Below are 24,535 nucleotides of genomic sequence, written 5' to 3' on the forward strand. Positions count from 1 at the left end.
GAATTCTTTTTTTCGGAGGCCGAAACGATGGAATTTCACCAAAAATCGCTCCGAGTCTTGTTCAAATGCCCGTTTACGCTTACAATTCACCTGTGAAAGTCGAAATTCCGGACCGAGGGCGAAATTTACGATTTTACCCTTCCCCCGTTCACCTAGTCGGAATTTCGCCGATCACTCTTCCGAAACCGTCCCAACGCGAAGATCGCGAAAAGTTATTAGGAATTCATATATTTTATGTGATTTTTGGTGCACCGAAGACGTAGTTATGGCTTTTGGGAGTCGCGGCGTTGATTCTTATATAGATAATGCGCGCTAATGCTTGCGGATGCGATCATACCAGCACTAATGCACCGGATCCCATCAGAACTTCGAAGTTAAGCGTGCTTGGGCGAGAGTAGTACTAGGATGGGTGACCTCCTGGGAAGTCCTCGTGTTGCATCCCTCTTTTTTTGCGAATTATTTTTTTCGGAGGCCGAAACGATGGAATTTCACCAAAAATCGCTCCGAGTCTTGTTCAAATGCCCGTTTACGCTTACAATTCACCGGTGAAAGTCGAAATTCCGACCGAGGGCGAAATTTACGATTTTACCCTTCCCCCGTTCACCTTGTCGGAATTTCGCCGATCACTCTTCCGAAACCGTCCCAACGCGAAGATCGCGAAAAGTTATTAAGAATTCATATATTTTATGTGATATTTGGTGCATCGAAGACGTAGTTATGGCTTTTGGGAGTCGCGGCGTTGATTCTTATATAGATAATGCGCGCTAATGCTTGCGGATGCGATCATACCAGCACTAATGCACCGGATCCCATCAGAACTCCGAAGTTAAGCGTGCTTGGGCGAGAGTAGTACTAGGATGGGTGACCTCCTGGGAAGTCCTCGTGTTGCATCCCTCTTTTTTTGCGAATTATTTTTTTCGGAGGCCGAAACGATGGAATTTCACCAAAAATCGCTCCGAGTCTTGTTCAAATGCCCGTTTACGCTTACAATTCACCGGTGAAAGTCGAAATTCCGGACCGAGGGTGAAATTTACGATTTTACCCTTCCCCCGTTCACCTTGTCGGAATTTCGCCGATCACTCTTCCGAAACCGTCCCAACGCGAAGATCGCGAAAAGTTATTAGGAATTCATATATTTTATGTGATTTTTGGTGCACCGAAGACGTAGTTATGGCTTTTGGGAGTCGCGGCGTTGATTCTTATATAGATAATGCGCGCTAATGCTTGCGGATGCGATCATACCAGCACTAATGCACCGGATCCCATCAGAACTCCGAAGTTAAGCGTGCTTGGGCGAGAGTAGTACTAGGATGGGTGACCTCCTGGGAAGTCCTCGTGTTGCATCCCTCTTTTTTTGCGAATTATTTTTTTCGGAGGCCGAAACGATGGAATTTCACCAAAAATCGCTCCGAGCCTTGTTCAAATGCCCGTTTACGCTTACAATTCACCGGTGAAAGTCGAAATTCCGGACCGAGGGCGAAATTTACGATTTTACCCTTCCCCGTTCACGTTATCGGAATTTCGCCGATCACTCTTCCGAAACCGTCCCAACGCGAAGATCGCGAAAAGTTATTAGGAATTCATATATTTTATGTGATTTTTAGTGCACCGAAGACGTAGTTATGGCTTTTGGGAGTCGCGGCGTTGATTCTTATATAGATAATGCGCGCTAATGCTTGCGGATGCGATCATACCAGCACTAATGCACCGGATCCCATCAGAACTCCGAAGTTAAGCGTGCTTGGGCGAGAGTAGTACTAGGATGGGTGACCTCCTGGGAAGTCCTCGTGTTGCATCCCTCTTTTTTTGCGAATTATTTTTTTCGGAGGCCGAAACTATGGAATTTCACCAAAAATCGCTCCGAGTCTTGTTCAAATGCCTGTTTACGCTTACAATTCACCGGTGAAAGTCGAAATTCCAGACCGAGGGTGAAATTTACGATTTTACCCTTCCCCCGTTCACCTTGTCGGAATTTCGCCGATCACTCTTCCGAAACCGTCCCAACGCGAAGATCGCGAAAAGTTATTAGGAATTCATATATTTTATGTGATTTTTGGTTCACCGAAGACGTAGTTATGGCTTTTGGGAGTCGCGGCGTTGATTCTTATATAGATAATGCGCGCTAATGCTTGCGGATGCGATCATACCAGCACTAATGCACCGGATCCCATCAGAACTCCGAAGTTAAGCGTGCTTGGGCGAGAGTAGTACTAGGATGGGTGACCTCCTGGGAAGTCCTCGTGTTGCATTCCTCTTTTTTTGCGAATTATTTTTTTCGGAGGCCGAAACGATTGAATTTCACCAAAAATCGCTCCGAGTCTTGTTCAAATGCCCGTTTACGCTTACAATTCACCGGTGAAATTCGAAATTCCGACCGAGGGCGAAATATACGATTTTACCCTTCCCCCGTTCACCTTGTCGGAATTTCGCCGATCACTCTTCCGAAACCGTCCCAACGCGAAGATCGCGAAAAGTTATTAGGAATTCATATATTTTATGTGATTTTTGGTGCACCGAAGACGTAGTTATGGCTTTTGGGAGTCGCGGCGTTGATTCTTATATAGATAATGCGCGCTAATGCTTGCGGATGCGATCATACCAGCACTAATGCACCGGATCCCATCAGAACTCCGAAGTTAAGCGTGCTTGGGCGAGAGTAGTACTAGGATGGGTGACCTCCTGGGAAGTCCTCGTGTTGCATCCCTCTTTTTTTGCGAATTATTTTTTTCGGAGGCCGAAACGATGGAATTTCACCAAAAATCGCTCCGAGTCTTGTTCAAATGCCCGTTTACGCTTACAATTCACCGGTGAAAGTCGAAATTCCGGACCGAGGGTGAAATTTACGATTTTACCCTTCCCCAGTTCACCTTGTCGGAATTTCGCCGATCACTCTTCCGAAACCGTCCCAACGCGAAGATCGCGAAAAGTTATTAGGAATTCATATATTTTATGTGATTTTTGGTGCACCGAAGACGTAGTTATGGCTTGTGGGAGTCGCGGCGTTGATTCTTATATAGATAATGCGCGCTAATGCTTGCGGATGCGATCATACCAGCACTAATGCACCGGATCCCATCAGAACTCCGAAGTTAAGCGTGCTTGGGCGAGAGTAGTACTAGGATGGGTGACCTCCTGGGAAGTCCTCGTGTTGCATTCCTCTTTTTTTGCGAATTATTTTTTTCGGAGGCCGAAACGATTGAATTTCACCAAAAATCGCTCCGAGTCTTGTTCAAATGCCCGTTTACGCTTACAATTCACCTGTGAAAGTCGAAATTCCGACCGAGGGCGAAATTTACGATTTTACCCTTCCCCCGTTCACCTTGTCGGAATTTCGCCGATCACTCTTCCGAAACCGTCCCAACGCGAAGATCGCGAAAAGTTATTAGGAATTCATAAATTTTATGTGATTTTTGGTGCACCGAAGACGTAGTTATGGCTTTTGGGAGTCGCGGCGTTGATTCTTATATAGATAATGCGCGCTAATGCTTGCGGATGCGATCATACCAGCACTAATGCACCGGATCCCATCAGAACTCCGAAGTTAAGCGTGCTTGGGCGAGAGTAGTACTAGGATGGGTGACCTCCTGGGAAGTCCTCGTGTTGCATCCCTCTTTTTTTGCGAATTATTTTTTTCGGAGGCCGAAACGATGGAATTTCACCAAAAATCGCTCCGAGTCTTGTTCAAATGCCCGTTTACGCTTACAATTCACCGGTGAAAGTCGAAATTCCGACCGAGGGCGAAATTTACGATTTTACCCTTCCCCCGTTCACCTTGTCGGAATTTCGCCGATCACTCTTCCGAAACCGTCCCAACGCGAAGATCGCGAAAAGTTATTAGGAATTCATATATTTTATGTGATTTTTGGTGCACCGAAGACGTAGTTATGGCTTTTGGGAGTCGCGGCGTTGATTCTTATATAGATAATGCGCGCTAATGCTTGCGGATGCGATCATACCAGCACTAATGCACCGGATCCCATCAGAACTCCGAAGTTAAGCGTGCTTGGGCGAGAGTAGTACTAGGATGGGTGACCTCCTGGGAAGTCCTCGTGTTGCATCCCTCTTTTTTTGCGAATTATTTTTTTCGGAGGCCGAAACGATGGAATTTCACCAAAAATCGCTCCGAGCCTTGTTCAAATGCTCGTTTACGCTTACAATTCACCGGTGAAAGTCGAAATTCCGGACCGATGGCGAAATTTACGATTTTACCCTTCCCCGTTCACGTTAACGGAATTTCGCCGATCACTCTTTCGAAACCGTCCCAACGCGAAGATCGCGAAAAGTTATTAGGAATTCATATATTTTATGTGATTTTTGGTGCACCGAAGACGTAGTTATGGCTTTTGGGAGTCGCGGCGTTGATTCTTATATAGATAATGCGCGCTAATGCTTGCGGATGCGATCATACCAGCACTAATGCACCGGATCCCATCAGAACTCCGAAGTTAAGCGTGCTTGGGCGAGAGTAGTACTAGGATGGGTGACCTCCTGGGAAGTCCTCGTGTTGCATCCCTCTTTTTTTGCGAATTATTTTTTTCGGAGGCCGAAACGATGGAATTTCACCAAAAATCGCTCCGAGTCTTGTTCAAATGCCCGTTTACGCTTACAATTCACCGGTGAAAGTCGAAATTCCGGACCGAGGGCGAAATTTACGATTTTACCCTTCCCCCGTTCACCTTGTCGGAATTTCGCCGATCACTCTTCCGAAACCGTCCCAACGCGAAGATCGCGAAAAGTTATTAGGAATTCATATATTTTATGTGATTTTTGGTGCACCGAAGACGTAGTTATGGCTTTTGGGAGTCGCGGCGTTGATTCTTATATAGATAATGCGCGCTAATGCTTGCGGATGCGATCATACCAGCACTAATGCACCGGATCCCATCAGAACTCCGAAGTTAAGCGTGCTTGGGCGAGAGTAGTACTAGGATGGGTGACCTCCTGGGAAGTCCTCGTGTTGCATCACTCTTTTTTTGCGAATTCTTTTTTTCGGAGGCCGAAACGATGGAATTTCACCAAAAATCGCTCCGAGTCTTGTTCAAATGCCCGTTTACGCTTACAATTCACCGGTGAAAGTCGAAATTCCGACCGAGGGCGAAATTTACGATTTTACCCTTCCCCCGTTCACCTTGTCGGAATTTCGCCGATCACTCTTCCGAAACCGTCCCAACGCGAAGATCGCGAAAAGTTATTAGGAATTCATATATTTTATGTGATTTTTGGTGCACCGAAGACGTAGTTATGGCTTTTGGGAGTCGCGGCGTTGATTCTTATATAGATAATGCGCGCTAATGCTTGCGGATGCGATCATACCAGCACTAATGCACCGGATCCCATCAGAACTCCGAAGTTAAGCGTGCTTGGGCGAGAGTAGTACTAGGATGGGTGACCTCCTGGGAAGTCCTCGTGTTGCATCCCTCTTTTTTTGCGAATTATTTTTTTCGGAGGCCGAAACGATGGAATTTCACCAAAAATCGCTCCGAGCCTTGTTCAAATGCTCGTTTACGCTTACAATTCACCGGTGAAAGTCGAAATTCCGGACCGATGGCGAAATTTACGATTTTACCCTTCCCCGTTCACGTTAACGGAATTTCGCCGATCACTCTTTCGAAACCGTCCCAACGCGAAGATCGCGAAAAGTTATTAGGAATTCATATATTTTATGTGATTTTTGGTGCACCGAAGACGTAGTTATGGCTTTTGGGAGTCGCGGCGTTGATTCTTATATAGATAATGCGCGCTAATGCTTGCGGATGCGATCATACCAGCACTAATGCACCGGATCCCATCAGAACTCCGAAGTTAAGCGTGCTTGGGCGAGAGTAGTACTAGGATGGGTGACCTCCTGGGAAGTCCTCGTGTTGCATCCCTCTTTTTTTGCGAATTATTTTTTTCGGAGGCCGAAACGATGGAATTTCACCAAAAATCGCTCCGAGTCTTGTTCAAATGCCCGTTTACGCTTACAATTCACCGGTGAAAGTCGAAATTCCGGACCGAGGGCGAAATTTACGATTTTACCCTTCCCCCGTTCACCTTGTCGGAATTTCGCCGATCACTCTTCCGAAACCGTCCCAACGCGAAGATCGCGAAAAGTTATTAGGAATTCATATATTTTATGTGATTTTTGGTGCACCGAAGACGTAGTTATGGCTTTTGGGAGTCGCGGCGTTGATTCTTATATAGATAATGCGCGCTAATGCTTGCGGATGCGATCATACCAGCACTAATGCACCGGATCCCATCAGAACTCCGAAGTTAAGCGTGCTTGGGCGAGAGTAGTACTAGGATGGGTGACCTCCTGGGAAGTCCTCGTGTTGCATCACTCTTTTTTTGCGAATTCTTTTTTTCGGAGGCCGAAACGATGGAATTTCACCAAAAATCGCTCCGAGTCTTGTTCAAATGCCCGTTTACGCTTACAATTCACCTGTGAAAGTCGAAATTCCGGACCGAGGGCGAAATTTACGATTTTACCCTTCCCCCGTTCACCTAGTCGGAATTTCGCCGATCACTCTTCCGAAACCGTCCCAACGCGAAGATCGCGAAAAGTTATTAGGAATTCATATATTTTATGTGATTTTTGGTGCACCGAAGACGTAGTTATGGCTTTTGGGAGTCGCGGCGTTGATTCTTATATAGATAATGCGCGCTAATGCTTGCGGATGCGATCATACCAGCACTAATGCACCGGATCCCATCAGAACTTCGAAGTTAAGCGTGCTTGGGCGAGAGTAGTACTAGGATGGGTGACCTCCTGGGAAGTCCTCGTGTTGCATCCCTCTTTTTTTGCGAATTATTTTTTTCGAGGCCGAAACGATGGAATTTCACCAAAAATCGCTCCGAGCCTTGTTCAAATGCCCGTTTACGCTTACAATTCACCGGTGAAAGTCGAAATTCCGGACCGAGGGCGAAATTTACGATTTTACCCTTCCCCGTTCACGTTATCGGAATTTCGCCGATCACTCTTCCGAAACCGTCCCAACGCGAAGATCGCGAAAAGTTATTAGGAATTCATATATTTTATGTGATTTTTAGTGCACCGAAGACGTAGTTATGGCTTTTGGGAGTCGCGGCGTTGATTCTTATATAGATAATGCGCGCTAATGCTTGCGGATGCGATCATACCAGCACTAATGCACCGGATCCCATCAGAACTCCGAAGTTAAGCGTGCTTGGGCGAGAGTAGTACTAGGATGGGTGACCTCCTGGGAAGTCCTCGTGTTGCATCCCTCTTTTTTTGCGAATTATTTTTTTCGGAGGCCGAAACGATGGAATTTCACCAAAAATCGCTCCGAGTCTTGTTCAAATGCCCGTTTACGCTTACAATTCACCGGTGAAAGTCGAAATTCCGGACCGAGGGTGAAATTTACGATTTTACCCTTCCCCCGTTCACCTTGTCGGAATTTCGCCGATCACTCTTCCGAAACCGTCCCAACGCGAAGATCGCGAAAAGTTATTAGGAATTCATATATTTTATGTGATTTTTGGTTCACCGAAGACGTAGTTATGGCTTTTGGTAGTCGCGGCGTTGATTCTTATATAGATAATGCGCGCTAATGCTTGCGGATGCGATCATACCAGCACTAATGCACCGGATCCCATCAGAACTCCGAAGTTAAGCGTGCTTGGGCGAGAGTAGTACTAGGATGGGTGACCTCTTGGGAAGTCCTCGTGTTGCATTCCTCTTTTTTTGCGAATTATTTTTTTCGGAGGCCGAAACGATTGAATTTCACCAAAAATCGCTCCGAGTCTTGTTCAAATGCCCGTTTACGCTTACAATTCACCGGTGAAATTCGAAATTCCGACCGAGGGCGAAATTTACGATTTTACCCTTCCCCCGTTCACCTTGTCGGAATTTCGCCGATCACTCTTCCGAAACCGTCCCAACGCGAAGATCGCGAAAAGTTATTAGGAATTCATATATTTTATGTGATTTTTGGTGCACCGAAGACGTAGTTATGGCTTTTGGGAGTCGCGGCGTTGATTCTTATATAGATAATGCGCGCTAATGCTTGCGGATGCGATCATACCAGCACTAATGCACCGGATCCCATCAGAACTCCGAAGTTAAGCGTGCTTGGGCGAGAGTAGTACTAGGATGGGTGACCTCCTGGGAAGTCCTCGTGTTGCATTCCTCTTTTTTTGCGAATTATTTTTTTCGGAGGCCGAAACGATTGAATTTCACCAAAAATCGCTCCGAGTCTTGTTCAAATGCCCGTCTACGCTTACAATTCACCTGTGAAAGTCGAAATTCCGACCGAGGGCGAAATTTACGATTTTACCCTTCCCCCGTTCACCTTGTCGGAATTTCGCCGATCACTCTTCCGAAACCGTCCCAACGCGAAGATCGCGAAAAGTTATTAGGAATTCATATATTTTATGTGATTTTTGGTGCACCGAAGACGTAGTTATGGCTTTTGGGAGTCGCGGCGTTGATTCTTATATAGATAATGCGCGCTAATGCTTGCGGATGCGATCATACCAGCACTAATGCACCGGATCCCATCAGAACTCCGAAGTTAAGCGTGCTTGGGCGAGAGTAGTACTAGGATGGGTGACCTCCTGGGAAGTCCTCGTGTTGCATCCCTCTTTTTTTGCGAATTATTTTTTTCGGAGGCCGAAACGATGGAATTTCACCAAAAATCGCTCCGAGTCTTGTTCAAATGCCCGTTTACGCTTACAATTCACCGGTGAAAGTCGAAATTCCGACCGAGGGCGAAATTTACGATTTTACCCTTCCCCCGTTCACCTTGTCGGAATTTCGCCGATCACTCTTCCGAAACCGTCCCAACGCGAAGATCGCGAAAAGTTATTAGGAATTCATATATTTTATGTGATTTTTGGTGCACCGAAGACGTAGTTATGGCTTTTGAGAGTCGCGGCGTTGATTCTTATATAGATAATGCGCGCTAATGCTTGCGGATGCGATCATACCAGCACTAATGCACCGGATCCCATCAGAACTCCGAAGTTAAGCGTGCTTGGGCGAGAGTAGTACTAGGATGGGTGACCTCCTGGGAAGTCCTCGTGTTGCATCCCTCTTTTTTTGCGAATTATTTTTTTCGGAGGCCGAAACGATGGAATTTCACCAAAAATCGCTCCGAGTCTTGTTCAAATGCCCGTTTACGCTTACAATTCACCGGTGAAAGTCGAAATTCCGACCGAGGGCGAAATTTACGATTTTACCCTTCCCCCGTTCACCTTGTCGGAATTTCGCCGATCACTCTTCCGAAACCGTCCCAACGCGAAGATCGCGAAAAGTTATTAGGAATTCATATATTTTATGTGATTTTTGGTGCACCGAAGACGTAGTTATGGCTTTTGGGAGTCGCGACGTTGATTCTTATATAGATAATGCGCGCTAATGCTTGCGGATGCGATCATACCAGCACTAATGCACCGGATCCCATCAGAACTCCGAAGTTAAGCGTGCTTGGGCGAGAGTAGTACTAGGATGGGTGACCTCCTGGGAAGTCCTCGTGTTGCATCCCTCTTTTTTTGCGAATTATTTTTTTCGGAGGCCGAAACGATGGAATTTCACCAAAAATCGCTCCGAGCCTTGTTCAAATGCTCGTTTACGCTTACAATTCACCGGTGAAAGTCGAAATTCCGGACCGATGGCGAAATTTACGATTTTACGCTTCCCCGTTCACGTTATCGGAATTTCGCCGATCACTCTTCCGAAACCGTCCCAACGCGAAGATCGCGAAAAGTTATTAGGAATTCATATATTTTATGTGATTTTTGGTGCACCGAAGACGTAGTTATGGCTTTTGGGAGTCGCGGCGTTGATTCTTATATAGATAATGCGCGCTAATGCTTGCGGATGCGATCATACCAGCACTAATGCACCGGATCCCATCAGAACTCCGAAGTTAAGCGTGCTTGGGCGAGAGTAGTACTAGGATGGGTGACCTCCTGGGAAGTCCTCGTGTTGCATCCCTCTTTTTTTGCGAATTATTTTTTTCGGAGGCCGAAACGATGGAATTTCACCAAAAATCGCTCCGAGTCTTGTTCAAATGCCCGTTTACGCTTACAATTCACCGGTGAAAGTCGAAATTCCGGACCGAGGGCGAAATTTACGATTTTACCCTTCCCCCGTTCACCTTGTCGGAATTTCGCCGATCACTCTTCCGAAACCGTCCCAACGTGAAGATCGCGAAAAGTTATTAGGAATTCATATATTTTATGTGATTTTTGGTGCACCGAAGACGTAGTTATGGCTTTTGGGAGTCGCGGCGTTGATTCTTATATAGATAATGCGCGCTAATGCTTGCGGATGCGATCATACCAGCACTAATGCACCGGATCCCATCAGAACTCCGAAGTTAAGCGTGCTTGGGCGAGAGTAGTACTAGGATGGGTGACCTCCTGGGAAGTCCTCGTGTTGCATCACTCTTTTTTTGCGAATTATTTTTTTCGGAGGCCGAAACGATGGAATTTCACCAAAAATCGCTCCGAGTCTTGTTCAAATGCCCGTTTACGCTTACAATTCACCGGTGAAAGTCGAAATTCCGGACCGAGGGCGAAATTTATGATTTTACCCTTCCCCCGTTCACCTTGTCGGAATTTCGCCGATCACTCTTCCGAAACCGTCCCAACGCGAAGATCGCGAAAAGTTATTAGGAATTCATATATTTTATGTGATTTTTGGTGCACCGAAGACGTAGTTATGGCTTTTGGGAGTCGCGGCGTTGATTCTTATATAGATAATGCGCGCTAATGCTTGCGGATGCGATCATACCAGCACTAATGCACCGGATCCCATCAGAACTCCGAAGTTAAGCGTGCTTGGGCGAGAGTAGTACTTGGATGGGTGACCTCCTGGGAAGTCCTCGTGTTGCATCCCTCTTTTTTTGCGAATTATTTTTTTCGGAGGCCGAAACGATGGAATTTCACCAAAAATCGCTCCGAGTCTTGTTCAAATGCCCGTTTACGCTTACAATTCACCGGTGAAAGTCGAAATTCCGGACCGAGGGTGAAATTTACGATTTTACCCTTCCCCCGTTCACCTTGTCGGAATTTCGCCGATCACTCTTCCGAAACCGTCCCAACGCGAAGATCGCGAAAAGTTATTAGGAATTCATATATTTTATGTGATTTTTGGTGCACCGAAGACGTAGTTATGGCTTTTGAGAGTCGCGGCGTTGATTCTTATATAGATAATGCGCGCTAATGCTTGCGGATGCGATCATACCAGCACTAATGCACCGGATCCCATCAGAACTCCGAAGTTAAGCGTGCTTGGGCGAGAGTAGTACTAGGATGGGTGACCTCCTGGGAAGTCCTCGTGTTGCATTCCTCTTTTTTTGCGAATTATTTTTTTCGGAGGCCGAAACGATTGAATTTCACCAAAAATCGCTCCGAGTCTTGTTCAAATGCCCGTTTACGCTTACAATTCACCTGTGAAAGTCGAAATTCCGACCGAGGGCGAAATTTACGATTTTACCCTTCCCCCGTTCACCTTGTCGGAATTTCGCCGATCACTCTTCCGAAACCGTCCCAACGCGAAGATCGCGAAAAGTTATTAGGAATTCATATATTTTATGTGATTTTTGGTGCACCGAAGACGTAGTTATGGCTTTTGGGAGTCGCGGCGTTGATTCTTATATAGATAATGCGCGCTAATGCTTGCGGATGCGATCATACCAGCACTAATGCACCGGATCCCATCAGAACTCCGAAGTTAAGCGTGCTTGGGCGAGAGTAGTACTAGGATGGGTGACCTCCTGGGAAGTCCTCGTGTTGCATCCCTCTTTTTTTGCGAATTATTTTTTTCGGAGGCCGAAACGATGGAATTTCACCAAAAATCGCTCCGAGTCTTGTTCAAATGCCCGTTTACGCTTACAATTCACCGGTGAAAGTCGAAATTCCGGACCGAGGGTGAAATTTACGATTTTACCCTTCCCCCGTTCACCTTGTCGGAATTTCGCCGATCACTCTTCCGAAACCGTCCCAACGCGAAGATCGCGAAAAGTTATTAGGAATTCATATATTTTATGTGATTTTTGGTGCACCGAAGACGTAGTTATGGCTTTTGGGAGTCGCGGCGTTGATTCTTATATAGATAATGCGCGCTAATGCTTGCGGATGCGATCATACCAGCACTAATGCACCGGATCCCATCAGAACTCCGAAGTTAAACGTGCTTGGGCGAGAGTAGTACTAGGATGGGTGACCTCCTGGGAAGTCCTCGTGTTGCATCCCTCTTTTTTTGCGAATTATTTTTTTCGGAGGCCGAAACGATTGAATTTCACCAAAAATCGCTCCGAGCCTTGTTCAAATGCTCGTTTACGCTTACAATTCACCGGTGAAAGTCGAAATTCCGGACCGATGGCGAAATTTACGATTTTACCCTTCCCCGTTCACCTTGTCGGAATTTCGCCGATCACTCTTCCGAAACCGTCCCAACGCGAAGATCGCGAAAAGTTATTAGGAATTCATATATTTTATGTGATTTTTGGTGCACCGAAGACGTAGTTATGGCTTTTGGGAGTCGCGGCGTTGATTCTTATATAGATAATGCGCGCTAATGCTTGCGGATGCGATCATACCAGCACTAATGCACCGGATCCCATCAGAACTCCGAAGTTAAGCGTGCTTGGGCGAGAGTAGTACTAGGATGGGTGACCTCCTGGGAAGTCCTCGTGTTGCATCCCTCTTTTTTTGCGAATTATTTTTTTCGGAGGCCGAAACGATGGAATTTCACCAAAAATCGCTCCGAGTCTTGTTCAAATGCCCGTTTACGCTTACAATTCACCGGTGAAAGTCGAAATTCCGGACCGAGGGTGAAATTTACGATTTTACCCTTCCCCCGTTCACCTTGTCGGAATTTCGCCGATCACTCTTCCGAAACCGTCCCAACGCGAAGATCGCGAAAAGTTATTAGGAATTCATATATTTTATGTGATTTTTGGTGCACCGAAGACGTAGTTATGGCTTTTGAGAGTCGCGGCGTTGATTCTTATATAGATAATGCGCGCTAATGCTTGCGGATGCGATCATACCAGCACTAATGCACCGGATCCCATCAGAACTCCGAAGTTAAGCGTGCTTGGGCGAGAGTAGTACTAGGATGGGTGACCTCCCGGGAAGTCCTCGTGTTGCATTCCTCTTTTTTTGCGAATTATTTTTTTCGGAGGCCGAAACGATTGAATTTCACCAAAAATCGCTCCGAGTCTTGTTCAAATGCCCGTTTACGCTTACAATTCACCTGTGAAAGTCGAAATTCCGACCGAGGGCGAAATTTACGATTTTACCCTTCCCCCGTTCACCTTGTCGGAATTTCGCCGATCACTCTTCCGAAACCGTCCCAACGCGAAGATCGCGAAAAGTTATTAGGAATTCATATATTTTATGTGATTTTTGGTGCACCGAAGACGTAGTTATGGCTTTTGGGAGTCGCGGCGTTGATTCTTATATAGATAATGCGCGCTAATGCTTGCGGATGCGATCATACCAGCACTAATGCACCGGATCCCATCAGAACTCCGAAGTTAAGCGTGCTTGGGCGAGAGTAGTACTAGGATGGGTGACCTCCTGGGAAGTCCTCGTGTTGCATCCCTCTTTTTTTGCGAATTATTTTTTTCGGAGGCCGAAACGATGGAATTTCACCAAAAATCGCTCCGAGTCTTGTTCAAATGCCCGTTTACGCTTACAATTCACCGGTGAAAGTCGAAATTCCGGACCGAGGGTGAAATTTACGATTTTACCCTTCCCCCGTTCACCTTGTCGGAATTTCGCCGATCACTCTTCCGAAACCGTCCCAACGCGAAGATCGCGAAAAGTTATTAGGAATTCATATATTTTATGTGATTTTTGGTGCACCGAAGACGTAGTTATGGCTTTTGGGAGTCGCGGCGTTGATTCTTATATAGATAATGCGCGCTAATGCTTGCGGATGCGATCATACCAGCACTAATGCACCGGATCCCATCAGAACTCCGAAGTTAAACGTGCTTGGGCGAGAGTAGTACTAGGATGGGTGACCTCCTGGGAAGTCCTCGTGTTGCATCCCTCTTTTTTTGCGAATTATTTTTTTCGGAGGCCGAAACGATTGAATTTCACCAAAAATCGCTCCGAGCCTTGTTCAAATGCTCGTTTACGCTTACAATTCACCGGTGAAAGTCGAAATTCCGGACCGATGGCGAAATTTACGATTTTACCCTTCCCCGTTCACCTTGTCGGAATTTCGCCGATCACTCTTCCGAAACCGTCCCAACGCGAAGATCGCGAAAAGTTATTAGGAATTCATATATTTTATGTGATTTTTGGTGCACCGAAGACGTAGTTATGGCTTTTGGGAGTCGCGGCGTTGATTCTTATATAGATAATGCGCGCTAATGCTTGCGGATGCGATCATACCAGCACTAATGCACCGGATCCCATCAGAACTCCGAAGTTAAGCGTGCTTGGGCGAGAGTAGTACTAGGATGGGTGACCTCCTGGGAAGTCCTCGTGTTGCATCCCTCTTTTTTTGCGAATTATTTTTTTCGGAGGCCGAAACGATGGAATTTCACCAAAAATCGCTCCGAGTCTTGTTCAAATGCCCGTTTACGCTTACAATTCACCGGTGAAAGTCGAAATTCCGGACCGAGGGTGAAATTTACGATTTTACCCTTCCCCCGTTCACCTTGTCGGAATTTCGCCGATCACTCTTCCGAAACCGTCCCAACGCGAAGATCGCGAAAAGTTATTAGGAATTCATATATTTTATGTGATTTTTGGTGCACCGAAGACGTAGTTATGGCTTTTGGGAGTCGCGGCGTTGATTCTTATATAGATAATGCGCGCTAATGCTTGCGGATGCGATCATACCAGCACTAATGCACCGGATCCCATCAGAACTCCGAAGTTAAGCGTGCTTGGGCGAGAGTAGTACTAGGATGGGTGACCTCCTGGGAAGTCCTCGTGTTGCATCACTCTTTTTTTGCGAATTATTTTTTTCGGAGGCCGAAACGATGGAATTTCACCAAAAATCGCTCCGAGTCTTGTTCAAATGCCCGTTTACGCTTACAATTCACCGGTGAAAGTCGAAATTCCGGACCGAGGGCGAAATTCACGATTTTACCCTTCCCCCGTTCACCTTGTCGGAATTTCGCCGATCACTCTTCCGAAACCGTCCCAACGCGAAGATCGCGAAAAGTTATTAGGAATTCATATATTTTATGTGATTTTTGGTGCACCGAAGACGTAGTTATGGCTTTTGGGAGTCGCGGCGTTGATTCTTATATAGATAATGCGCGCTAATGCTTGCGGATGCGATCATACCAGCACTAATGCACCGGATCCCATCAGAACTCCGAAGTTAAGCGTGCTTGGGCGAGAGTAGTACTAGGATGGGTGACCTCCTGGGAAGTCCTCGTGTTGCATTCCTCTTTTTTTGCGAATTATTTTTTTCGGAGGCCGAAACGATTGAATTTCACCAAAAATCGCTCCGAGTCTTGTTCAAATGCCCGTTTACGCTTACAATTCACCGGTGAAAGTCGAAATTCCGACCGAGGGCGAAATTTACGATTTTACCCTTCCCCCGTTCACCTTGTCGGAATTTCGCCGATCACTCTTCCGAAACCGTCCCAACGCGAAGATCGCGAAAAGTTATTAGGAATTCATATATTTTATGTGATTTTTGGTGCACCGAAGACGTAGTTATGGCTTTTGGGAGTCGCGGCGTTGATTCTTATATAGATAATGCGCGCTAATGCTTGCGGATGCGATCATACCAGCACTAATGCACCGGATCCCATCAGAACTCCGAAGTTAAGCGTGCTTGGGCGAGAGTAGTACTAGGATGGGTGACCTCCTGGGAAGTCCTCGTGTTGCATCCCTCTTTTTTTGCGAATTATTTTTTTCGGAGGCCGAAACGATGGAATTTCACCAAAAATCGCTCCGAGTCTTGTTCAAATGCCCGTTTACGCTTACAATTCACCGGTGAAAGTCGAAATTCCGGACCGAGGGTGAAATTTACGATTTTACCCTTCCCCCGTTCACCTTGTCGGAATTTCGCCGATCACTCTTCCGAAACCGTCCCAACGCGAAGATCGCGAAAAGTTATTAGGAATTCATATATTTTATGTGATTTTTGGTGCACCGAAGATGTAGTTATGGCTTTTGGGAGTCGCGGCGTTGATTCTTATATAGATAATGCGCGCTAATGCTTGCGGATGCGATCATACCAGCACTAATGCACCGGATCCCATCAGAACTCCGAAGTTAAACGTGCTTGGGCGAGAGTAGTACTAGGATGGGTGACCTCCTGGGAAGTCCTCGTGTTGCATCCCTCTTTTTTTGCGAATTATTTTTTTCGGAGGCCGAAACGATGGAATTTCACCAAAAATCGCTCCGAGCCTTGTTTAAATGCTCGTTTACGCTTACAATTCACCGGTGAAAGTCGAAATTCCGGACCGATGGCGAAATTTACGATTTTACCCTTCCCCGTTCACGTTATCGGAATTTCGCCGATCACTCTTCCGAAACCGTCCCAACGCGAAGATCGCGAAAAGTTATTAGGAATTCATATATTTTATGTGATTTTTGGTGCACCGAAGACGTAGTTATGGCTTTTGGGAGTCGCGGCGTTGATTCTTATATAGATAATGCGCGCTAATGCTTGCGGATGCGATCATACCAGCACTAATGCACCGGATCCCATCAGAACTCCGAAGTTAAGCGTGCTTGGGCGAGAGTAGTACTAGGATGGGTGACCTCCTGGGAAGTCCTCGTGTTGCATCCCTCTTTTTTTGCGAATTATTTTTTTCGGAGGCCGAAACGATGGAATTTCACCAAAAATCGCTCCGAGTCTTGTTCAAATGCCCGTTTACGCTTACAATTCACCGGTGAAAGTCGAAATTCCGGACCGAGGGCGAAATTTACGATTTTACCCTTCCCCCGTTCACCTTGTCGGAATTTCGCCGATCACTCTTCCGAAACCGTCCCAACGCGAAGATCGCGAAAAGTTATTAGGAATTCATATATTTTATGTGATTTTTGGTGCACCGAAGACGTAGTTATGGCTTTTGGGAGTCGCGGCGTTGATTCTTATATAGATAATGCGCGCTAATGCTTGCGGATGCGATCATACCAGCACTAATGCACCGGATCCCATCAGAACTCCGAAGTTAAGCGTGCTTGGGCGAGAGTAGTACTAGGATGGGTGACCTCCTGGGAAGTCCCCGTGTTGCATCACTCTTTTTTTGCGAATTATTTTTTTCGGAGGCCGAAACGATGGAATTTCACCAAAAATCGCTCCGAGTCTTGTTCAAATGCCCGTTTACGCTTACAATTCACCGGTGAAAGTCGAAATTCCGGACCGAGGGCGAAATTTACGATTTTACCCTTCCCCCGTTCACCTTGTCGGAATTTCGCCGATCACTCTTCCGAAACCGTCCCAACGCGAAGATCGCGAAAAGTTATTAGGAATTCATATATTTTATGTGATTTTTGGTGCACCGAAGACGTAGTTATGGCTTTTGGGAGTCGCGGCGTTGATTCTTATATAGATAATGCGCGCTAATGCTTGCGGATGCGATCATACCAGCACTAATGCACCGGATCCCATCAGAACTCCGAAGTTAAGCGTGCTTGGGCGAGAGTAGTACTAGGATGGGTGACCTCCTGGGAAGTCCTCGTGTTGCATCCCTCTTTTTTTGCGAATTATTTTTTTCGGAGGCCGAAACGATGGAATTTCACCAAAAATCGCTCCGAGTCTTGTTCAAATGCCCGTTTACGCTTACAATTCACCGGTGAAAGTCGAAATTCCGACCGAGGGTGAAATTTACGATTTTACCCTTCCCCCGTTCACCTTGTCGGAATTTCGCCGATCACTCTTCCGAAACCGTCCCAACGCGAAGATCGCGAAAAGTTATTAGGAATTCATATATTTTATGTGATTTTTGGTGCACCGAAGACGTAGTTATGGCTTTTGGGAGTCGCGGCGTTGATTCTTATATAGATAATGCGCGCTAATGCTTGCGGATGCGATCATACCAGCACTAATGCACCGGATCCCATCAGAACTCCGAAGTTAAGCGTGCTTGGGCGAGAGTAGTACTAGGATGGGTGACCTCCTGGGAAGTCCTCGTGTTGCATCCCTCTTTTTTTGCGAATTATTTTTTTCGGAGGCCGAAACGATGGAATTTCACCAAAAATCGCTCCGAGTCTTGTTCAAATGCCCGTTTACGCTTACAATTCACCGGTGAAAGTCGAAATTCCGACCGAGGGTGAAATTTACGATTTTACCCTTCCCCCGTTCACCTTGTCGGAATTTCGCCGATCACTCTTCCGAAACCGTCCCAACGCGAAGATCGCGAAAAGTTATTAGGAATTCATATATTTTATGTGATTTTTGGTGCACCGAAGACGTAGTTATGGCTTTTGGGAGTCGCGGCGTTGATTCTTATATAGATAATGCGCGCTAATGCTTGCGGATGCGATCATACCAGCACTAATGCACCGGATCCCATCAGAACTCCGAAGTTAAGCGTGCTTGGGCGAGAGTAGTACTAGGATGGGTGACCTCCTGGGAAGTCCTCGTGTTGCATCCCTCTTTTTTTGCGAATTATTTTTTTCGGAGGCCGAAACGATGGAATTTCACCAAAAATCGCTCCGAGTCTTGTTCAAATGCCCGTTTACGCTTACAATTCACCGGTGAAAGTCGAAATTCCGGACCGAGGGTGAAATTTACGATTTTACCCTTCCCCCGTTCACCTTGTCGGAATTTCGCCGACCACTCTTCCGAAACCGTCCCAACGCGAAGATCGCGAAAAGTTATTAGGAATTCATATATTTTATGTGATTTTTGGTGCACCGAAGACGTAGTTATGGCTTTTGGGAGTCGCGGCGTTGATTCTTATATAGATAATGCGCGCTAATGCTTGCGGATGCGATCATACCAGCACTAATGCACCGGATCCCATCAGAACTCCGAAGTTAAGCGTGCTTGGGCGAGAGTAGTACTAGGATGGGTGACCTCCTGGGAAGTCCTCGTGTTGCATCACTCTTTTTTTGCGAATTCTTTTTTTCGGAGGCCGAAACGATGGAATTTCACCAAAAATCGCTCCGAGTCTTGTTCAAATGCCCGTTTACGCTTACAATTCACCGGTGAAAGTCGAAATTCCGGACCGAGGGCGAAATTTACGATTTTACCCTTCCCCCGTTCACCTTGTCGGAATTTCGCCGATCACTCTTCCGAAACCGTCCCAACGCGAAGATCGCGAAAAGTTATTAGGAATTCATATATTTTATGTGATTTTTGGTGCACCGAAGACGTAGTTATGGCTTTTGGGAGTCGCGGCGTTGATTCTTATATAGATAATGCGCGCTAATGCTTGCGGATGCGATCATACCAGCACTAATGCACCGGATCCCATCAGAACTCCGAAGTTAAGCGTGCTTGGGCGAGAGTAGTACTAGGATGGGTGACCTCCTGGGAAGTCCTCGTGTTGCATCACTCTTTTTTTGCGAATTCTTTTTTTCGGAGGCCGAAACGATGGAATTTCACCAAAAATCGCTCCGAGTCTTGTTCAAATGCCCGTTTACGCTTACAATTCACCGGTGAAAGTCGAAATTCCGGACCGAGGGCGAAATTTACGATTTTACCCTTCCCCCGTTCACCTTGTCGGAATTTCGCCGATCACTCTTCCGAAACCGTCCCAACGCGAAGATCGCGAAAAGTTATTAGGAATTCATATATTTTATGTGATTTTTGGTGCACCGAAGACGTAGTTATGGCTTTTGGGAGTCGCGGCGTTGATTCTTATATAGATAATGCGCGCTAATGCTTGCGGATGCGATCATACCAGCACTAATGCACCGGATCCCATCAGAACTCCGAAGTTAAGCGTGCTTGGGCGAGAGTAGTATTGGGATGTGTGACCTCCTGGGAAGTCCTCGTGTTGCATCACTCTTTTTTTGCGAATTCTTTTTTTCGGAGGCCGAAACGATGGAATTTCACCAAAAATCGCTCCGAGTCTTGTTCAAATGCCCGTTTACGCTTACAATTCACCGGTGAAAGTCGAAATTCCGGACCGAGGGCGAAATTTACGATTTTACCCTTCCCCCGTTCACCTTGTCGGAATTTCGCCGATCACTCTTCCGAAACCGTTCAAACGCGAAGATCGCGAAAAGTTATTAGGAATTCATATATTTTATGTGATTTTTGGTGCACCGAAGACGTAGTTATGGCTTTTGGGAGTCGCGGCGTTGATTCTTATATAGATAATGCGCGCTAATGCTTGCGGATGCGATCATACCAGCACTAATGCACCGGATCCCATCAGAACTACGAAGTTAAGCGTGCTTGGGCGAGAGTAGTACTAGGATGGGTGACCTCCTGGGAAGTCCTCGTGTTGCATACCTCTTTTTTTGCGAATTATTTTTTTCGGAGGCCGAAACGATGGAATTTCACCAAAAATCGCTCCGAGTCTTGTTCAAATGCCCGTTTACGCTTACAATTCACCGGTGAAAGTCGAAATTCCGACCGAGGGCGAAATTTACGATTTTACCCTTCCCCCGTTCACCTTGTCGGAATTTCGCCGATCACTCTTCCGAAACCGTCCCAACGCGAAGATCGCGAAAAGTTATTAGGAATTCATATATTTTATGTGATTTTTGGTGCACCGAAGACGTAGTTATGGCTTTTGGGAGTCGCGGCGTTGATTCTTATATAGATAATGCGCGCTAATTCTTGCGGATGCGATCATACCAGCACTAATGCACCGGATCCCATCAGAACTCCGAAGTTAAGCGTGCTTGGGCGAGAGTAGTACTAGGATGGGTGACCTCCTGGGAAGTCCTCGTGTTGCATCACTCTTTTTTTGCGAATTCTTTTTTTCGGAGGCCGAAACGATGGAATTTCACCAAAAATCGCTCCGAGTCTTGTTCAAATGCCCGTTTACGCTTACAATTCACCGGTGAAAGTCGAAATTCCGGACCGAGGGCGAAATTTACGATTTTACCCTTCCCCCGTTCACCTTGTCGGAATTTCGCCGATCACTCTTCCGAAACCGTCCCAACGCGAAGATCGCGAAAAGTTATTAGGAATTCATATATTTTATGTGATTTTTGGTGCACCGAAGACGTAGTTATGGCTTTTGGGAGTCGCGGCGTTGATTCTTATATAGATAATGCGCGCTAATGCTTGCGGATGCGATCATACCAGCACTAATGCACCGGATCCCATCAGAACTACGAAGTTAAGCGTGCTTGGGCGAGAGTAGTACTAGGATGGGTGACCTCCTGGGAAGTCCTCGTGTTGCATACCTCTTTTTTTGCGAATTATTTTTTTCGGAGGCCGAAACGATGGAATTTCACCAAAAATCGCTCCGAGTCTTGTTCAAATGCCCGTTTACGCTTACAATTCACCGGTGAAAGTCGAAATTCCGACCGAGGGCGAAATTTACGATTTTACCCTTCCCCCGTTCACCTTGTCGGAATTTCGCCGATCACTCTTCCGAAACCGTCCCAACGCGAAGATCGCGAAAAGTTATTAGGAATTCATATATTTTATGTGATTTTTGGTGCACCGAAGACGTAGTTATGGCTTTTGGGAGTCGCGGCGTTGATTCTTATATAGATAATGCGCGCTAATTCTTGCGGATGCGATCATACCAGCACTAATGCACCGGATCCCATCAGAACTCCGAAGTTAAGCGTGCTTGGGCGAGAGTAGTACTAGGATGGGTGACCTCCTGGGAAGTCCTCGTGTTGCATCACTCTTTTTTTGCGAATTCTTTTTTTCGGAGTCCGAAACGATGGAATTTCACCAAAAATCGCTCCGAGTCTTGTTCAAATGCCCGTTTACGCTTACAATTCACCGGTGAAAGTCGAAATTCCGGACCGAGGGCGAAATTTACGATTTTACCCTTCCCCCGTTCACCTTGTCGGAATTTCGCCGATCACTCTTCCGAAACCGTCCCAACGCGAAGATCGCGAAAAGTTATTAGGAATTCATATATTTTATGTGATTTTTGGTGCACCGAAGACGTAGTTATGGCTTTTGGGAGTCGCGGCGTTGATTCTTATATAGATAATGCGCGCTAATGCTTGCGGATGCGATCATACCAGCACTAATGCACCGGATCCCATCAGAACTCCGAAGTTAAGCGTGCTTGGGCGAGAGTAGTACTAGGATGGGTGACCTCCTGGGAAGTCCTCGTGTTGCATCACTCTTTTTTTGCGAATTCTTTTTTTCGGAGGCCGAAATGATGGAATTTCACCAAAAATCGCTCCGAGTCTTGTTCAAATGCCCGTTTACGCTTACAATTCACCGGTGAAAGTCGAAATTCCGGACCGAGGGCGAAATTTACGATTTTACCCTTCCCCCGTTCACCTTGTCGGAATTTCGCCGATCACTCTTCCGAAACCGTCCCAACGCGAAGATCGCGAAAAGTTATTAGGAATTCATATATTTTATGTGATTTTTGGTGCACCGAAGACGTAGTTATGGCTTTTGGGAGTCGCGGCGTTGATTCTTATATAGATAATGCGCGCTAATGCTTGCGGATGCGATCATACCAGCACTAATGCACCGGATCCCATCAGAACTCCGAAGTTAAGCGTGCTTGGGCGAGAGTAGTATTGGGATGTGTGACCTCCTGGGAAGTCCTCGTGTTGCATCACTCTTTTTTTGCGAATTCTTTTTTTCGGAGGCCGAAACGATGGAATTTCACCAAAAATCGCTCCGAGTCTTGTTCAAATGCCCGTTTACGCTTACAATTCACCGGTGAAAGTCGAAATTCCGGACCGAGGGCGAAATTTACGATTTTACCCTTCCCCCGTTCACCTTGTCGGAATTTCGCCGATCACTCTTCCGAAACCGTTCAAACGCGAAGATCGCGAAAAGTTATTAGGAATTCATATATTTTATGTGATTTTTGGTGCACCGAAGACGTAGTTATGGCTTTTGGGAGTCGCGGCGTTGATTCTTATATAGATAATGCGCGCTAATGCTTGCGGATGCGATCATACCAGCACTAATGCACCGGATCCCATCAGAACTACGAAGTTAAGCGTGCTTGGGCGAGAGTAGTACTAGGATGGGTGACCTCCTGGGAAGTCCTCGTGTTGCATACCTCTTTTTTTGCGAATTATTTTTTTCGGAGGCCGAAACGATGGAATTTCACCAAAAATCGCTCCGAGTCTTGTTCAAATGCCCGTTTACGCTTACAATTCACCGGTGAAAGTCGAAATTCCGACCGAGGGCGAAATTTACGATTTTACCCTTCCCCCGTTCACCTTGTCGGAATTTCGCCGATCACTCTTCCGAAACCGTCCCAACGCGAAGATCGCGAAAAGTTATTAGGAATTCATATATTTTATGTGATTTTTGGTGCACCGAAGACGTAGTTATGGCTTTTGGGAGTCGCGGCGTTGATTCTTATATAGATAATGCGCGCTAATGCTTGCGGATGCGATCATACCAGCACTAATGCACCGGATCCCATCAGAACTCCGAAGTTAAGCGTGCTTGGGCGAGAGTAGTACTAGGATGGGTGACCTCCTGGGAAGTCCTCGTGTTACATCACTCTTTTTTTGCGAATTTTTTTTTCGGAGGCCGAAACGATGGAATTTCACCAAAAATCGCTCCGAGTCTTGTTCAAATGCCCGTTTACGCTTACAATTCACCGGTGAAAGTTGAAATTCCGGACCGAGGGCGAAATTTACGATTTTACCCTTCCCCCGTTCACCTTGTCGGAATTTCGCCGATCACTCTTCCGAAACCGTCCCAACGCGAAGATCGCGAAAAGTTATTAGGAATTCATATATTTTATGTGATTTTTGGTGCACCGAAGACGTAGTTATGGCTTTTGGGAGTCGCGTCGTTGATTCTTATATAGATAATGCGCGCTAATGCTTGCGGATGCGATCATACCAGCACTAATGCACCGGATCCCATCAGAACTCCGAAGTTAAGCGTGCTTGGGCGAGAGTAGTACTAGGATGGGTGACCTCCTGGGAAGTCCTCGTGTTGCATCACTCTTTTTTTACGAATTCTTTTTTTCGGAGGCCGAAACGATGGAATTTCACCAAAAATCACTCCGACTCTTGTTCAAATGCCCGTTTACGCTTACAATTCACCGGTGAAAGTCGAAATTCCGGACCGAGGGCGAAATTTACGATTTTACCCTTCCCCCGTTCACCTTGTCGGAATTTCGCCGATCACTCTTCCGAAACCGTCCTAACGCGAAGATCGCGAAAAGTTATTAGGAATTCATATATTTTATGTGATTTTTGGTGCACCGAAGACGTAGTTATGGCTTTTGGGAGTCGCGGCGTTGATTCTTATATAGATAATGCGCGCTAATGCTTGCGGATGCGATCATACCAGCACTAATGCACCGGATCCCATCAGAACTCCGAAGTTAAGCGTGCTTGGGCGAGAGTAGTACTAGGATGGGTGACCTCCTGGGAAGTCCTCGTGTGGCATCACTCTTTTTTTGCGAATTCTTTTTTTCGGAGGCCGAAACGATGGAATTTCACCAAAAATCGCTCCGAGTCTTGTTCAAATGCCCGTTTACGCTTACAATTCACCGGTGAAAGT

The 24,535-nt window shown here is 46.4% G+C and overlaps 54 non-coding genes across 54 annotated transcripts; all 54 read left to right on the top strand.

Moving 5' to 3' along the window:
• The first annotated feature begins 323 nt into the window (after positions 1-323).
• Positions 324-442, top strand: LOC149396221 (5S ribosomal RNA). Its single transcript, XR_016298102.1, has one exon. It is a non-coding gene; the product is annotated as a 5S ribosomal RNA (ribosomal RNA).
• A 333-nt stretch (positions 443-775) lies between these two features.
• LOC149396222 (5S ribosomal RNA) lies at positions 776-894 on the top strand. Its single transcript, XR_016298964.1, has one exon. It is a non-coding gene; the product is annotated as a 5S ribosomal RNA (ribosomal RNA).
• A 334-nt stretch (positions 895-1,228) lies between these two features.
• LOC149396223 (5S ribosomal RNA) lies at positions 1,229-1,347 on the top strand. Its single transcript, XR_016298975.1, has one exon. It is a non-coding gene; the product is annotated as a 5S ribosomal RNA (ribosomal RNA).
• A 333-nt stretch (positions 1,348-1,680) lies between these two features.
• LOC149396224 (5S ribosomal RNA) lies at positions 1,681-1,799 on the top strand. The gene has a single exon (XR_016298986.1). It is a non-coding gene; the product is annotated as a 5S ribosomal RNA (ribosomal RNA).
• Positions 1,800-2,133: 334 nt separating this feature from the next.
• On the top strand, positions 2,134-2,252 carry LOC149396225 (5S ribosomal RNA). Its single transcript, XR_016297645.1, has one exon. It is a non-coding gene; the product is annotated as a 5S ribosomal RNA (ribosomal RNA).
• A 333-nt stretch (positions 2,253-2,585) lies between these two features.
• Positions 2,586-2,704, top strand: LOC149396226 (5S ribosomal RNA). The gene has a single exon (XR_016298997.1). It is a non-coding gene; the product is annotated as a 5S ribosomal RNA (ribosomal RNA).
• Positions 2,705-3,038: 334 nt separating this feature from the next.
• LOC149396227 (5S ribosomal RNA) lies at positions 3,039-3,157 on the top strand. The gene has a single exon (XR_016297646.1). It is a non-coding gene; the product is annotated as a 5S ribosomal RNA (ribosomal RNA).
• A 333-nt stretch (positions 3,158-3,490) lies between these two features.
• Positions 3,491-3,609, top strand: LOC149396228 (5S ribosomal RNA). Its single transcript, XR_016299008.1, has one exon. It is a non-coding gene; the product is annotated as a 5S ribosomal RNA (ribosomal RNA).
• A 333-nt stretch (positions 3,610-3,942) lies between these two features.
• Positions 3,943-4,061, top strand: LOC149396229 (5S ribosomal RNA). The gene has a single exon (XR_016299019.1). It is a non-coding gene; the product is annotated as a 5S ribosomal RNA (ribosomal RNA).
• A 333-nt stretch (positions 4,062-4,394) lies between these two features.
• Positions 4,395-4,513, top strand: LOC149396230 (5S ribosomal RNA). The gene has a single exon (XR_016299030.1). It is a non-coding gene; the product is annotated as a 5S ribosomal RNA (ribosomal RNA).
• A 334-nt stretch (positions 4,514-4,847) lies between these two features.
• Positions 4,848-4,966, top strand: LOC149396231 (5S ribosomal RNA). The gene has a single exon (XR_016297994.1). It is a non-coding gene; the product is annotated as a 5S ribosomal RNA (ribosomal RNA).
• A 333-nt stretch (positions 4,967-5,299) lies between these two features.
• Positions 5,300-5,418, top strand: LOC149396232 (5S ribosomal RNA). Its single transcript, XR_016299041.1, has one exon. It is a non-coding gene; the product is annotated as a 5S ribosomal RNA (ribosomal RNA).
• Positions 5,419-5,751: 333 nt separating this feature from the next.
• Positions 5,752-5,870, top strand: LOC149396233 (5S ribosomal RNA). The gene has a single exon (XR_016299052.1). It is a non-coding gene; the product is annotated as a 5S ribosomal RNA (ribosomal RNA).
• Positions 5,871-6,204: 334 nt separating this feature from the next.
• LOC149396234 (5S ribosomal RNA) lies at positions 6,205-6,323 on the top strand. The gene has a single exon (XR_016297995.1). It is a non-coding gene; the product is annotated as a 5S ribosomal RNA (ribosomal RNA).
• Positions 6,324-6,657: 334 nt separating this feature from the next.
• On the top strand, positions 6,658-6,776 carry LOC149396235 (5S ribosomal RNA). Its single transcript, XR_016298103.1, has one exon. It is a non-coding gene; the product is annotated as a 5S ribosomal RNA (ribosomal RNA).
• Positions 6,777-7,108: 332 nt separating this feature from the next.
• On the top strand, positions 7,109-7,227 carry LOC149396236 (5S ribosomal RNA). The gene has a single exon (XR_016299063.1). It is a non-coding gene; the product is annotated as a 5S ribosomal RNA (ribosomal RNA).
• Positions 7,228-7,561: 334 nt separating this feature from the next.
• On the top strand, positions 7,562-7,680 carry LOC149396237 (5S ribosomal RNA). The gene has a single exon (XR_016297699.1). It is a non-coding gene; the product is annotated as a 5S ribosomal RNA (ribosomal RNA).
• Positions 7,681-8,013: 333 nt separating this feature from the next.
• On the top strand, positions 8,014-8,132 carry LOC149396238 (5S ribosomal RNA). Its single transcript, XR_016297648.1, has one exon. It is a non-coding gene; the product is annotated as a 5S ribosomal RNA (ribosomal RNA).
• A 333-nt stretch (positions 8,133-8,465) lies between these two features.
• On the top strand, positions 8,466-8,584 carry LOC149396239 (5S ribosomal RNA). Its single transcript, XR_016299075.1, has one exon. It is a non-coding gene; the product is annotated as a 5S ribosomal RNA (ribosomal RNA).
• Positions 8,585-8,917: 333 nt separating this feature from the next.
• Positions 8,918-9,036, top strand: LOC149396240 (5S ribosomal RNA). The gene has a single exon (XR_016299087.1). It is a non-coding gene; the product is annotated as a 5S ribosomal RNA (ribosomal RNA).
• A 333-nt stretch (positions 9,037-9,369) lies between these two features.
• LOC149396241 (5S ribosomal RNA) lies at positions 9,370-9,488 on the top strand. The gene has a single exon (XR_016299098.1). It is a non-coding gene; the product is annotated as a 5S ribosomal RNA (ribosomal RNA).
• Positions 9,489-9,821: 333 nt separating this feature from the next.
• Positions 9,822-9,940, top strand: LOC149396242 (5S ribosomal RNA). Its single transcript, XR_016299109.1, has one exon. It is a non-coding gene; the product is annotated as a 5S ribosomal RNA (ribosomal RNA).
• Positions 9,941-10,274: 334 nt separating this feature from the next.
• Positions 10,275-10,393, top strand: LOC149396243 (5S ribosomal RNA). Its single transcript, XR_016297996.1, has one exon. It is a non-coding gene; the product is annotated as a 5S ribosomal RNA (ribosomal RNA).
• A 334-nt stretch (positions 10,394-10,727) lies between these two features.
• LOC149396244 (5S ribosomal RNA) lies at positions 10,728-10,846 on the top strand. The gene has a single exon (XR_016297457.1). It is a non-coding gene; the product is annotated as a 5S ribosomal RNA (ribosomal RNA).
• Positions 10,847-11,180: 334 nt separating this feature from the next.
• On the top strand, positions 11,181-11,299 carry LOC149396245 (5S ribosomal RNA). The gene has a single exon (XR_016297649.1). It is a non-coding gene; the product is annotated as a 5S ribosomal RNA (ribosomal RNA).
• A 333-nt stretch (positions 11,300-11,632) lies between these two features.
• LOC149396246 (5S ribosomal RNA) lies at positions 11,633-11,751 on the top strand. The gene has a single exon (XR_016299121.1). It is a non-coding gene; the product is annotated as a 5S ribosomal RNA (ribosomal RNA).
• Positions 11,752-12,085: 334 nt separating this feature from the next.
• Positions 12,086-12,204, top strand: LOC149396247 (5S ribosomal RNA). Its single transcript, XR_016297674.1, has one exon. It is a non-coding gene; the product is annotated as a 5S ribosomal RNA (ribosomal RNA).
• Positions 12,205-12,537: 333 nt separating this feature from the next.
• Positions 12,538-12,656, top strand: LOC149396248 (5S ribosomal RNA). Its single transcript, XR_016299134.1, has one exon. It is a non-coding gene; the product is annotated as a 5S ribosomal RNA (ribosomal RNA).
• Positions 12,657-12,990: 334 nt separating this feature from the next.
• LOC149396249 (5S ribosomal RNA) lies at positions 12,991-13,109 on the top strand. Its single transcript, XR_016297812.1, has one exon. It is a non-coding gene; the product is annotated as a 5S ribosomal RNA (ribosomal RNA).
• A 333-nt stretch (positions 13,110-13,442) lies between these two features.
• On the top strand, positions 13,443-13,561 carry LOC149396250 (5S ribosomal RNA). The gene has a single exon (XR_016299146.1). It is a non-coding gene; the product is annotated as a 5S ribosomal RNA (ribosomal RNA).
• A 334-nt stretch (positions 13,562-13,895) lies between these two features.
• Positions 13,896-14,014, top strand: LOC149396251 (5S ribosomal RNA). The gene has a single exon (XR_016297675.1). It is a non-coding gene; the product is annotated as a 5S ribosomal RNA (ribosomal RNA).
• Positions 14,015-14,347: 333 nt separating this feature from the next.
• Positions 14,348-14,466, top strand: LOC149396252 (5S ribosomal RNA). Its single transcript, XR_016299158.1, has one exon. It is a non-coding gene; the product is annotated as a 5S ribosomal RNA (ribosomal RNA).
• A 334-nt stretch (positions 14,467-14,800) lies between these two features.
• On the top strand, positions 14,801-14,919 carry LOC149396253 (5S ribosomal RNA). The gene has a single exon (XR_016297997.1). It is a non-coding gene; the product is annotated as a 5S ribosomal RNA (ribosomal RNA).
• A 334-nt stretch (positions 14,920-15,253) lies between these two features.
• LOC149396254 (5S ribosomal RNA) lies at positions 15,254-15,372 on the top strand. The gene has a single exon (XR_016297650.1). It is a non-coding gene; the product is annotated as a 5S ribosomal RNA (ribosomal RNA).
• A 333-nt stretch (positions 15,373-15,705) lies between these two features.
• LOC149396255 (5S ribosomal RNA) lies at positions 15,706-15,824 on the top strand. The gene has a single exon (XR_016299169.1). It is a non-coding gene; the product is annotated as a 5S ribosomal RNA (ribosomal RNA).
• Positions 15,825-16,158: 334 nt separating this feature from the next.
• On the top strand, positions 16,159-16,277 carry LOC149396256 (5S ribosomal RNA). The gene has a single exon (XR_016297676.1). It is a non-coding gene; the product is annotated as a 5S ribosomal RNA (ribosomal RNA).
• Positions 16,278-16,610: 333 nt separating this feature from the next.
• Positions 16,611-16,729, top strand: LOC149396257 (5S ribosomal RNA). The gene has a single exon (XR_016299180.1). It is a non-coding gene; the product is annotated as a 5S ribosomal RNA (ribosomal RNA).
• A 334-nt stretch (positions 16,730-17,063) lies between these two features.
• Positions 17,064-17,182, top strand: LOC149396258 (5S ribosomal RNA). Its single transcript, XR_016298218.1, has one exon. It is a non-coding gene; the product is annotated as a 5S ribosomal RNA (ribosomal RNA).
• A 334-nt stretch (positions 17,183-17,516) lies between these two features.
• Positions 17,517-17,635, top strand: LOC149396259 (5S ribosomal RNA). The gene has a single exon (XR_016299193.1). It is a non-coding gene; the product is annotated as a 5S ribosomal RNA (ribosomal RNA).
• A 333-nt stretch (positions 17,636-17,968) lies between these two features.
• LOC149396260 (5S ribosomal RNA) lies at positions 17,969-18,087 on the top strand. The gene has a single exon (XR_016299205.1). It is a non-coding gene; the product is annotated as a 5S ribosomal RNA (ribosomal RNA).
• A 333-nt stretch (positions 18,088-18,420) lies between these two features.
• LOC149396261 (5S ribosomal RNA) lies at positions 18,421-18,539 on the top strand. The gene has a single exon (XR_016299216.1). It is a non-coding gene; the product is annotated as a 5S ribosomal RNA (ribosomal RNA).
• A 334-nt stretch (positions 18,540-18,873) lies between these two features.
• Positions 18,874-18,992, top strand: LOC149396262 (5S ribosomal RNA). Its single transcript, XR_016297998.1, has one exon. It is a non-coding gene; the product is annotated as a 5S ribosomal RNA (ribosomal RNA).
• A 334-nt stretch (positions 18,993-19,326) lies between these two features.
• LOC149396263 (5S ribosomal RNA) lies at positions 19,327-19,445 on the top strand. Its single transcript, XR_016297999.1, has one exon. It is a non-coding gene; the product is annotated as a 5S ribosomal RNA (ribosomal RNA).
• Positions 19,446-19,779: 334 nt separating this feature from the next.
• LOC149396264 (5S ribosomal RNA) lies at positions 19,780-19,898 on the top strand. The gene has a single exon (XR_016299081.1). It is a non-coding gene; the product is annotated as a 5S ribosomal RNA (ribosomal RNA).
• A 334-nt stretch (positions 19,899-20,232) lies between these two features.
• Positions 20,233-20,351, top strand: LOC149396265 (5S ribosomal RNA). Its single transcript, XR_016298965.1, has one exon. It is a non-coding gene; the product is annotated as a 5S ribosomal RNA (ribosomal RNA).
• A 333-nt stretch (positions 20,352-20,684) lies between these two features.
• On the top strand, positions 20,685-20,803 carry LOC149396266 (5S ribosomal RNA). The gene has a single exon (XR_016298001.1). It is a non-coding gene; the product is annotated as a 5S ribosomal RNA (ribosomal RNA).
• Positions 20,804-21,137: 334 nt separating this feature from the next.
• Positions 21,138-21,256, top strand: LOC149396267 (5S ribosomal RNA). The gene has a single exon (XR_016298966.1). It is a non-coding gene; the product is annotated as a 5S ribosomal RNA (ribosomal RNA).
• Positions 21,257-21,589: 333 nt separating this feature from the next.
• On the top strand, positions 21,590-21,708 carry LOC149396268 (5S ribosomal RNA). The gene has a single exon (XR_016298002.1). It is a non-coding gene; the product is annotated as a 5S ribosomal RNA (ribosomal RNA).
• Positions 21,709-22,042: 334 nt separating this feature from the next.
• Positions 22,043-22,161, top strand: LOC149396269 (5S ribosomal RNA). Its single transcript, XR_016298003.1, has one exon. It is a non-coding gene; the product is annotated as a 5S ribosomal RNA (ribosomal RNA).
• Positions 22,162-22,495: 334 nt separating this feature from the next.
• Positions 22,496-22,614, top strand: LOC149396270 (5S ribosomal RNA). The gene has a single exon (XR_016299082.1). It is a non-coding gene; the product is annotated as a 5S ribosomal RNA (ribosomal RNA).
• A 334-nt stretch (positions 22,615-22,948) lies between these two features.
• Positions 22,949-23,067, top strand: LOC149396271 (5S ribosomal RNA). The gene has a single exon (XR_016298967.1). It is a non-coding gene; the product is annotated as a 5S ribosomal RNA (ribosomal RNA).
• Positions 23,068-23,400: 333 nt separating this feature from the next.
• Positions 23,401-23,519, top strand: LOC149396272 (5S ribosomal RNA). The gene has a single exon (XR_016298870.1). It is a non-coding gene; the product is annotated as a 5S ribosomal RNA (ribosomal RNA).
• Positions 23,520-23,852: 333 nt separating this feature from the next.
• Positions 23,853-23,971, top strand: LOC149396273 (5S ribosomal RNA). The gene has a single exon (XR_016298004.1). It is a non-coding gene; the product is annotated as a 5S ribosomal RNA (ribosomal RNA).
• A 334-nt stretch (positions 23,972-24,305) lies between these two features.
• On the top strand, positions 24,306-24,424 carry LOC149396274 (5S ribosomal RNA). The gene has a single exon (XR_016298861.1). It is a non-coding gene; the product is annotated as a 5S ribosomal RNA (ribosomal RNA).
• Positions 24,425-24,535: the final 111 nt, after the last annotated feature.

This window comes from Urtica dioica, chromosome 5 (assembly GCF_054948205.1).
Source record: "Urtica dioica subsp. dioica isolate 48M chromosome 5, U.dioica_male_clone48M_v1_H2, whole genome shotgun sequence".
Classification (NCBI taxonomy): Eukaryota; Viridiplantae; Streptophyta; class Magnoliopsida; order Rosales; family Urticaceae; genus Urtica; species Urtica dioica.